This window comes from Gopherus evgoodei, chromosome 1, assembly GCF_007399415.2.
Source record: "Gopherus evgoodei ecotype Sinaloan lineage chromosome 1, rGopEvg1_v1.p, whole genome shotgun sequence".
In the NCBI taxonomy this organism is placed as follows: Eukaryota; Metazoa; Chordata; order Testudines; family Testudinidae; genus Gopherus; species Gopherus evgoodei.
In genome coordinates, this window is record NC_044322.1 from 368,200,165 (window position 1) to 368,211,136 (window position 10,972).

Below are 10,972 nucleotides of genomic sequence, written 5' to 3' on the forward strand. Positions count from 1 at the left end.
CAGAGAAATGCCCCCTTTGGGGGCCAGCCACCACCTGTGTCACATGGGCACAAAGCACCTCCTTTGCCTTGCCGGGTGCAGCATTTTTCCCCCTGGCGGGGGGCGGGGGTTGAGCTAAATCAGACCCACTCAGGAGAGTTTTCGTTCCTCACTTGGGTTTTTATTATGCCCTGTTTCTAAGGTAGGCCCCAGGGTGGGCCCCTGCAGCACTTTTCCACCAAACCAAACGGAATCCCTCTCCCTGCCCCGTTCCTGGGGTGCCCATTGGCAGGGCCAGCGCTTCCATTTAGGTGACCTAGGCGGTCGCCTAGGGCACTAGGATTTTGGGGGGGCACAATTTGGCGGTGGGGGGTCCTTCTGTGCTCCGAGTCTTCGGCGGCAATTCTGCAGCGGGTCCTTTACACGCACCGGGACCCGCCACCAAAGTGCCCTGAAGACCGGGAGCTGCGGAAGGACCCCCCCCACCGCTGAATTGCCACCAACGACCGGGAGCATGGAAGGACCCCCGCACAGGGCGCCAAAAACCCTGGCGCTGCTCCTGCCCATTGGGGTCTAGCCTTCCTCACCCACCCCTCAGCGGGGCTGCTTACCCTAGAGGAAGGAGGGCAGCCCTCCCTGCAGGGCTGCAGCTTGTTTCCCATCTCTCCTCCATCCCCCTCACCAGAAAAGGTGTCTTTAGAGTCACCAGTATGGCAGACCTCAACTGGACTCCGGTGTCCCTGGCTGCCCTGAGGTAATAGCTTCTCAGCTCATGGGGAAAAGGCCTTTACCGTGTGAGGGCACCTGACAGCATATGCCAAGTGTGGTGCCCAGACACTCAGGTGATGGGCACTGGAACAGAGTAAAGCCCACATTGGGTGCATCTGATTTAGATCATAAGTCCTCTAGAGGCCTATGGAGCAACTCCACAGACGTAGGGGGCTTCTTACCCCAAACAGCTGGTTGGGAGGTTTTCAAATTAACACAGTTTTAGCTGAAACGGGACCTTTTCCCCCAACCAGAATTTTTCATTAAAACATTTCAGATTTTTTTCAAAATTTCTCCTTTTTTAAAAAATTTCTGATAGAAACACAAACAGCCCCAACCTGCCAGGTCGTTCTGCTACATTTCTGTATCGCTTTGCAGTTTGTTTTTGTCTGACTTTCGCTGATTGGCTGAGTCCCGTTTTATTATGCTGATTGTGAACAACTCCAAAGGCATCACTAACCCCCCCTCCCCATTTCTGAAATTAATTCTGCAGGGGACTGGAACCACGACTGAAACACACGTTAGGAATCAGAATGGGGCCAAAATGCTTCCCCCCGTTCCCGCCTACAGACACTTAAATGGAATATTCCATTTTGATCAGCTCTGTTAACAAAACAAGACTCCAACCATCCATCCATCCATCATCCATCCATCCATCCATCCATCCAGGTGCATGTGCTGTTCAACCTATTCATAAATGATCTGGAAAAAGGGGTAAACAGTGAGGTGGCAACATTTGCAGATGATACAAAACTTCTCAAGATAGTTACGTCCCAGGCAGACTGAGAAGAGCTACAAAAGGATCTCACAAAACTGGTGACTGGGCAATAAAATGGCAGATGAAATTCAGTGTTGATAAACGCAAAGAAATGCACATTGGAAAACACAATCCCAACGACACATATACAATGATGGGTTCTAAATTAGCTGTTACTGCTAAAGAAAGATCTTGGAGTCATTGTGGATAGTTCTCTGAAAATCACAGGCATAACTGGTGGGGGGGCGGGGGAGCATAGGTCATTGACCCTCAAACTGCAAGCCTCAGGCAGGTGTGGAATTTGTCCTCCCACATTCAGCCCCGTTGGCCCGATTGGAGCTGTCCCCCTAAATATAGCTCCCCAAACTGCGGGAAGCGCCCCCTAGGGGGGCACAGCAGGGCCTGGGCCAACTCCCATGGGGAGTGGGGAGGGAGCTGCAGGGTTGCTCTGCCCCCAGCTCCACTCCTGGGCAAGACCCCGGCCCGGCCCCTACTGCAGCTCCCACTAGCATGGCCCTGCAGCTCCTAGGTGGCAGAGGGGCCAGGGGGCTCCGCGTGCTGCCTGCGCCCACAGGCCCTGCCCCCACAGCTCCCATTGGCTGTGGTTCCCAGCCAATGGGAGCCGCGCAGCCGGCGCTTTTGGTGGGAGCAGCACGCGGAACCCCCTGGCCTCTCCACTGCCTAGGAGCTACAGGGACACATGGAGCCGGGTAGGGAGCCCCTGGCAGCCCTGCCAACCCTCCCGCTCCCAGCACCAGCCGGGGTCCTGGGCAGCTTGCCACAGCCCAGCCCCCCTGAACACCAGCAGGGTCCCAGGCCACCTCCCCCAGCACCCACAGCGACCCTGGACCACCCCCCCAAGTCCCCACAGCCCCCACCCAAGTTTTAGTTAGGGGTATATAATTTACTGCCTGTGACTTGTCTATGACTTTACTAAAAATACTCGTGACTAAAACATAGCCTTAACCATGACAGTGACCAGGGAAGAGTTATTTACCTCGTCACATAACACATGAACCAGGCATCACCCAATGATATTAATAGGCAGCAGGTTTAAAACAAGCAGAAGGATGTATTTCTTCACACAACAGTCAACCTGTGGAACTTGTTGCCAGGGGATGTTGTGAGGCCAAAAGTATAACTGGGTTCAAAAAAGAACTGGACAGGTCCAGCAATGGCTCTTAGCCAGGAATGCAGCCCTGTGCTCTGGGTGTCCTAAACCTCTGGCTGTCAGCAGCTGGGACTGGGCGACGGGATGGATCACTGATAATTGCCCTGTTCTGTTCACTCCCTCTGAGGCATCTGGCATTGGCTGCTGTCGGCAGACAGGACACTGGATTAAATGGACCATTGGTCTGACCCAGTGTGGCCATTCATATGTTCTCCTCATGGCAACTGCCACATGTGACCCAGGGGGGCCAGACTTAACACACACTGCTGGCAGGTTGAGAAACGTGGAATGATTTGGCACAAGCGGCCCAGCAGTTTGGATTTGTCATCTGAATCATCAGAAATCCCCTTGCGTTTCCATGCTGGGAAATGAAGGTTCATTTCAGTGGGGGCTGGTCCGCCAGCACCGCGTTCCTGCCAGGTCTGGAGCACAAGATGCATTCTGGCCTCCGCTCTCAAACAAACGCCTCCTTTGCATTCCCAAGCTGTGGTCAGAAGCTACCCAGCCAGAACCGTGTGTGTGTGTGTGTGTGTGTGTGTGTGTGTGTGTGTGTGTGTGTGTGTGTGTGTGTGTGTGTGTGTGTGGGCGCACGCTCTCTGATTTCAGCAGCTGTTTTACAACACGCCCGGCGGGTTGGGAGCTGTAAATCATGCGGGACGTTACTGGTACAAGATGAAACGTGGCTTGTTCCCCAGGAGGCACATCTAACAAGCATGTAATCAGCTGCTTGTGATCCGGCGCTGCGCCCTCAACGGGGACGAGATGCCCAGTTCCAGGCCCTCCACTTTCATGGAGGAAAATCTCACTAAGGCGACGTGAGGCGACGTGAGTTCGACTCCCAGCTCCAGCAGGGAGCTGCTGCGTGGCCTGGTCTGAATCCCCTCACCGCAGTCCCCACTCCCCTTGTGCACGCTAGGGGCCGGATCCTAGCCAGTGGGACTCTTCCATCAACTCAGGGGCTCTGTCTCAGGCACCTGCTGTCACAGCAGCCGTCCCTGCTGCCTGTCCCGAGTCGCTGCTTCCAGTGCAGCCAAGCTCAGCGGAGCCGGAGCGTCTGCGTGCACGTGTGAAGTGAGCAGGGGCGGGGGGCCCGTCTCAGTCTAGTTCCAGGCCATGCAAACAGCCCATGCACCTGGCAGGGTCAGCAGAGAGAGCAGTGCCAGAAGGTCTCCTCTGGGGCAGGGTGTGGCGGGCCTGGGGAATAACCAGAGGCCATTGGTCTCTGGGGCTGCCAATCCAGCACTCATACCAGTGCAGCAATTCTTTAAAACAGACCCACCACCGCCCCTGTGTTGGCAGCCTCATGCCCGGAACCAATCCTGCAGGATGCGGCTTGGGGCAGGGAGGGACTCTGTTCTGGCCCTTGGGGGCTGGCGCCCCTGGCACTGCCCCACTGCCCTCACTAAACCTGCCGCTTGGCTGGCATGGCGGTATGACCCCGGTTACTGCCATGGAGTAAGGCCCATGACATTTTAATATCAGGCCGCCAACCACATCCTTCAGGGCTGCCCCCAAAACCGAACAGCATGCAGGGTGCTGGGAGCTGGCCGCTCGTGCTGCAGGGTACCAGGCAGAGCTGAGGAATCCCGCAGTCCCACGGGAGGAGGTGCCCGCGCTGTCTCTCAGAGGCCAGCTCCTTCCCAGCTCTGTCAGCACAGAAAGTCCACTCGGCCCTGGTGTGAGCTTCTGGGCACAGGCGGTATAAGGAGACCCCGCCCCCCGAAAACTCACAGGCTGTGAGGGACGGGTCTGCAACCAGACAGTGGAGCCAGATCCTGTCCAGGGTTCCCGCCCAGCCCAGAGTCTCAGGGCAAGGACACTGGCACTAAACCAGAGGGGCACAGAAAGGTGTTGGGGCCCGGGGCTCAGGTCTCCAGCCAGTGTAACTAGCTGCTCCAGGGGCCATGGTAAAGCAGCAGTGGTGTCCCTCACAGTGGTCCAGCGCCCGTCCTACAGCTCACAAGGCCCCAGCTGGAGAGGGATGCTGGAATCCCACAAGGAGATGGAATCCCAGGCGCCCACTGGGCGGGGGGAGCTGGGATGGGCCGTGAGATACAGCCCTCGGAAATCCCCCTCTCCACCTCCCCGCCCATTAGGCTGGGTTGCGATGGTTGTTATCTAAAGAACTGCCAGAGTGGGAACAACGTATATAGCAGGGGCTGAGTAGGGGTGACACCAGTTTAAACCCAGACAGTCTGGGTTTCGGCATGTGTGCCGGGTGCCATTTGACAAGCCCTGATGTCCGGCTTTTTCATCTGGGGGGAGGGGGGGAAGAGGCAGAGCAGGGGCATGGCCATGGGGGGAAGAAGTGGAGCAGGGGTGGGCCCTTGGGGAAGGGGAGAATGCGTGGGGCCTAGCGGAAGAGGCGGGGCAGGGGCGGGACCTCGGGGGGTAAGTTACCAGCCCTGACAAAGGTGACAACCCTACTGCTGAGAGCCATTGACCCAAACTGCAAACGCTGGATATGATGGAAACCAGGACAAGCCATGGGGGGCAGCTGTGTGATGAACTAGGAATGTTCTTAATGTTTTCTCTGAATACTGTGTTGGTGCCTCAGTGTCCCCATGGCAGTTCTTAAGTATCTGGCAAAGCAATGGCCAGTGCACCTAAATGCCTGACACTCTGTCTCCTAGCAACTGATGGCCTGGGCCCCTCCTCTGCAAAGGTGCCAGCTAAAGGTGTTGGAGACAAAGGGATCAGGTGACCTCCTGGCCCGGGAAAGGGGCTGAGCAGAGAGGAGGGGCTGGAGGTGGTTGTTAGTCTGGAGCTGGCTGGGGTCAAGGGTGGAGGGAAGACCTGGGGGTCTGGCTCACTGCCCCCCAGAATGGACCCAGCCGAGGGGTCCGGTTCGCTGTATTTACAAGCTCTGTTTTAGACCCTGTTCCTGTCATCGAATAAACCTCTGTTTTACTGGCTGGCTGAGAGTCACGTCTGACTGCGCAGTGGGGGTGCAGGACCCTGTGGCTTCCCCAGGACCCCGCTGGGGTAGACTCGCTGTGGGAAGCGCACGGAGGGGAAGAGGATGCTGAATGCTCCAAGGAGAGATCCAGGAGGTGAAGCCGTGTGAGCTTCTTGCCCTGAACAAGTCTGCTCCAAGGGAGAGGAGGCTCCCCAAAGTCCTGACTGGCTTGGTGGGGAGCAGTTTGTGACGAACTGGGAAAGTTCTTAATGTTTTCTCTGAATACTGTATTGGTGCCTCAGTGTCCCCATGGCAGTTCTTAAGTATGTGGCAGAGCAAAGGGCCAGTGCACCTAAATGCCTGACACTCTGTCTCCTAGGAACTGATGGCCTGGGCCCCTCCTCTGCAAAGGTGCCAGCTGAAGGGGTTGGAGACAAAGGGATCAGGTGACCTCCTGGCCCGGAAAAGGGGCTGAGCAGAGAGGAGGGGCTGGGAGGGGTTGTTAGTCTGGAGCTGGCTGGGGTCGAGGGTGGAGGGCAGACCTGAGGGTCTGGCTCACTGCCCCCCAGAATGGACCCAGCCGAGGGGTCCGGTTCTCTGTACCTACAAGCTCTGTTTTAGACCCTGTTCCTGTCATCGAATAAACCTCTGTTTTACTGGCTGGCTGAGAGTCATGTCTGACTGCAAAGTGGGGGTGCAGAACCCGGTGGCTTCCCCAGGACCCCGCTGGGGTGGACTCGCTGTGGGAAGCGCACGGAGGGGCAGAGGATGCTGAATGCTCCAAGGAGAGACCCAGGAGGTGAAGCTGTGTGAGCTTCTTGCCCTGAACAAGTCTGCTCCAAGGGAGAGGAGGCTCCCCAAAGTCCTGACTGGCTTGGTGGGGAGCAGTTCCAGAGCATCGCCCGGTGACTCCGTGACAACTGGTGGCAGCGGTGGGATGTACTGCACCCCGTGAATGGCGCTGCTTGCAGTAAGTGACTGGGGAGCAGTAAAACAAAGGAGGGATAATGAGGACCAGGTGTGCTGAAGGCTCAGAGAGGGACGGTTTCAGGGGGCAGCTAACCTCTGGGAGTGTGTGACCAGCGAGAAGGACCGTTGGAGTAACGGGGTCCCCCTGAGGACTGCAGCGAGCAGTCTCAGGGGCGGAGGAGCTTGCCGCTCGACCCTGGGAGAGAGAAGGATTTTTGCAGTAGCAGGGTTCCCCGGGGGATTGCAGGAGCAGTCCCAGGGGCGGAGGAGTCTGCAGCTCGACCCTGGCAAAGAGGTGGTGATCACGAGAAGGGCTGGCACACCAGGGGTTCTTCCTGGAAACCATGGGGGAGCCAAGAGCACACAGGCCTGTGAGTCCAGAGCCACTTGGGAACGGTGAAGTGATGGTCTATCACCATCTCCTTGAGAAGGACATTGTGATCCTGTGCACAAAGAGAGGGTTACACATGGGGAAATTCACCAAGGCACAGTTAATCGTGCAGTTGAAGGAGAAGCACCGCTCTGAGGAGCAGATTCCTGGCCCAGATGGGGCTACAAGAGGATCTGAGAGCAGCTGGAGCATCAGCCAGGCATCCCCGGGAGTCTGGTCCCCAATCAGACGAGGGTCTTCACGATTGGGTTCCCCATCAGGAGATTGGAGACGGATGGGATGGGAGCAGAGCCCGAGAGAGCGAGAGGACCATGATAGAAAGGAAGAGCCCGAGGAAAAGCTGCAGAAGAAGCAGCAGCAGCGTGGACTGGTGATGGTGAAGCAGAGAGACATAGGGGGCTGCCCAGGGGTCAGTGGGGAAACACGCCTGCGAGGGCGAGACTCTGGGACAGAGAGAACTGTGGTGGTGCAGCCCCATCTGCTGAGGGACTGTGGGACCTGGGTGAAGTTCCCTGGGGTGAGGCCCCTCGGCCTGCATATGGCCCAGATCCCTGTGCAGACCCAGAAGGGGTCGGGCTGGCTGGTAGTTGGGGTTCTCCAGGATATTGGCGGGGAGGCCCTGTTGGGGGGTGACTGTCTCCCCATGGGACAGGATCCAGGCCCCGCTCCTGTAACGGCCGAGGGTTTGAATTCAAATCCAGGGAACCAATTGGCTAGGATGGAAATGGTCAGTGAAAATGCAAATAAGCTGGCTGGCAGGGGGGAGTGGCTGCTGAGCTCAGGATACCTGCCTACCTATAACCAGCCCCCTGGGGCTGAGTGGGAGGGAGAGATGCTCCCCGCCCCCCTGCACACCGGAGAGGGGGCTCACACTGGCTCTGATGCTGTGACCAGAGCAGAGAGCTCGCTGCCTGCCCCCACTGGGACAGCAAGGGCAGCACTGAGCACGGGGGGAGCTGAGACCCCAGCTGACTGGGGGGACACCCAGGCAGGGCAGGTCAGCTGCCAAACCGGTTTGCCTGGTCCAGACGTGCTGCTGGGAAGTGATTTCACAGCAGGGAGGGAGCTACCAGGGACAGGGCTCAGGGGGGCTGTGACCCCAGGCCCAGCCAGCGAGAGGGAGCAGGTCCCACTCCCTGCCCCAGCTGCTGAATCCCAGAGTGAGCTGCAGAGGGATCCCTCCTTGGAGAAGCTGAGAGAACTTGCTGGCCACAGTGCTGCAAACCCCCTTGGGGAAGGCTGCAGGGACAGAGTCCTGCCGGAGAAGGGATTCCTGTACCGGAAATGGGCTCCCCAAGGGGAAGTAGAACTGGGGGGAATCGGGAGACAGCTGGCGGTACCCCAGGAATCCACAGGGTTCTTCCCATTTGAGCTGCTGGATGGGAGGAGTGTGAGGGGACCCCTGGACCTGAAGAGGAAGGATTGGATGGAGAAGGGGGAAGACCCCCTGGGGGATCTCTTCCCTGAGGTGGGAGCCAATCTCCCCATCAGGTGTTCCCCGTTCAGAGTCACTGGGAAAGCAGCCCAGAACCTAGAGAGAGGTGTCAGGGACATGCTGGCTTTAGATGGGATCCAGCCATTTTACAGCCCATGGGCCTCACCCGTGGGGCTGATCCCCAAGCGAGACAGGATGATCTGGTTTTATGGGGGCTATCAGAAGCTTAAAGCCATCACAGTGTCCGATGCCGACCCCATGCCTAGGCCTGGGGAGATTCTAGACAAGCTGAGAGGGATGGAGAACTTGGCCCTGGCAGACACTGATAACATGTGCATCTTTAGCCAGACCTGGGAGGAACAGGTGTCCCAGGTGAAGAGGGGGCTGGGCTGCCTCAAGGAGGTGGGACTGACGTTAAAAGCTGGAAAGTGCAAGGGGGAACAGCAGAGGTGTTGTGTCTAGGCCACAAAGTGGGAAGCGGCTGCCCAAGCCCAGAGCTGGCAAAGGCCAAGATGGGGGCTCTTAACCAAGGGAGCCCGAATCACAGACCAGAGTGCTGGGAAAAGACCCAATCCCAGCTTGAAGCCCAGGGGTACTGGGGTGGCAAAAGGGTTCACGCCGCATAAACCTTCTCATCTGCGGCCTGCGGGTGCCATCAAGCACACCCGACCTAAGGGAGGGCGTGAGACTGGACTGTCCTGGTGTAACTCACACCGAGGAATGGGAGAGATGCTGGGGCATCCATGGGAATGTTGGTGGGTTCGAACTTCCCCAGGTCACTGGCTGGAGTGACCTCGCTCAGTTCGGTCTCGAAGGGGGGAGAGATGTGACGAACTGGGAATGTTCTTAATGTTTCCTCTGAATACTGTGTTGGTGCCTCAGTGTCCCCATGGCAGTTCTTAAGTATCTGGCAGAGCAAAGGGCCAGTGCACCTAAATGCCTGACACTCTGTCTCCTAGCAACTGATGACCTGGGCCCCTCCCCTGCAAAGGTGCCAGCTGAAGGGGTTGGAGACAAAGGGATCAGGTGACCTCCTGGCCCGGAAAAGGGGCTGAGCAGAGAGGAGGGGCTGGGAGGGGTTGTTAGTCTGGAGCTGGCTGGGGTCGAGGGTGGAGGGCAGACCTGAGGGTCTGGCTCACTGCCCCCCAGAATGGACCCAGCCGAGGGGTCCGGTTCTCTGTACCTACAAGCTCTGTTTTAGACCCTGTTCCTGTCATCGAATAAACCTCTGTTTTACTGGCTGGCTGAGAGTCACGTCTGACTGCAAAGTGGGGGTGCAGAACCCGGTGGCTTCCCCAGGACCCCGCTGGGGTGGACTCGCTGTGGGAAGCGCACGGAGGGGCAGAGGATGCTGAATGCTCCAAGGAGAGACCCAGGAGGTGAAGCTGTGTGAGCTTCTTGCCCTGAACAAGTCTGCTCCAAGGGAGAGGAGGCTCCCCAAAGTCCTGACTGGCTTGGTGGGGAGCAGTTCCAGAGCATCGCCCGGTGACTCCGTGACACAGTTCCAGAGCATCGCCCGGTGACTCCGTGACAACTGGTGTCAACGGTGGGATGTACTGCACCCCGTGAATGGCGCTGTTTGCAGTAAGTGACTGGGGAGCAGTAAAACAAACGAGGGATAATGAGGACCAGGCATGCTGAAGCCTCAGAGAGGGACGGTTTCAGGGGGCAGTTAACCTCTGGGAGTGTGTGACCAGCGAGAAGGACTGTTGGAGTAACGGGGTCCCCCTGAGGACTGCAGTGAGCAGTCTCAGCGGTGGAGGAGCTTGCCGCTCGACCCTGGGAGAGAGAAGGATTTTTGCAGTAGCAGGGTTCCCCTGGGGATTGCAGGAGCAGTCCCAGGGGCGGAGGAGTCTGCAGCTCGACCCTGGCAAAGAGGTGGTGATCACGAGTAGGGCTGGCACACCAGGGGTTCTTCCTGGAAACCATGGGGGAGCCAAGAGCACACAGGCCTGTGAGTTCAGAGCCACTTGGGAACGGTGAAGTGATGGCCTATCACCATCTCCTTGAGAAGGACATTGTGATCCTGTGGACAAAGAGAGGGTTACGCATGGGGACGTTCACCAAGGGACAGTTAATCGTGCAGTTGGAGGAGAAGGACCGCTCTTATGAGCAGATTCCTGACCCAGATGGAGCTACAAGAGGATCTGGGAGCAGCTGGAGCAGCAGCCAGGCACCCCCGGGAGTCTGGTCCCCAATCAGATGAGGGTCTTCACGATTGGGTTCCCCATCAGGAGATTGGAGATGGATGGGATGGGAGCAGAGCCCGAGAGAGCGAGAGGACCGTGAGAGAGAGCAAGAGCCCGAGGAAAAGCTGCAGGAGAAGCAGCAGCAGCGTGGACTGGCAATGTGGAGCGTAGAGACATAGGGGGCTGCCCAGGGGTCAGTGGGGAAACACGCCTGCGGGGGCGAGACCCTGGGACAGAGGGAACTGTGGTGGTGCAGCTCCAGATGCTGAGGGACTGTGGAACCTGGGTGAAGTTCCCTGGGGTGAAGCCCTTTGCCCTGCCTATGGCCCGGATCCCTGTGCAGACTCAGGAGTGGTCGGGCTGGCTGGTAGTTGGGGTTCTCCAGGATATCGGCTCGGAGGCCCTGTTGGGGGG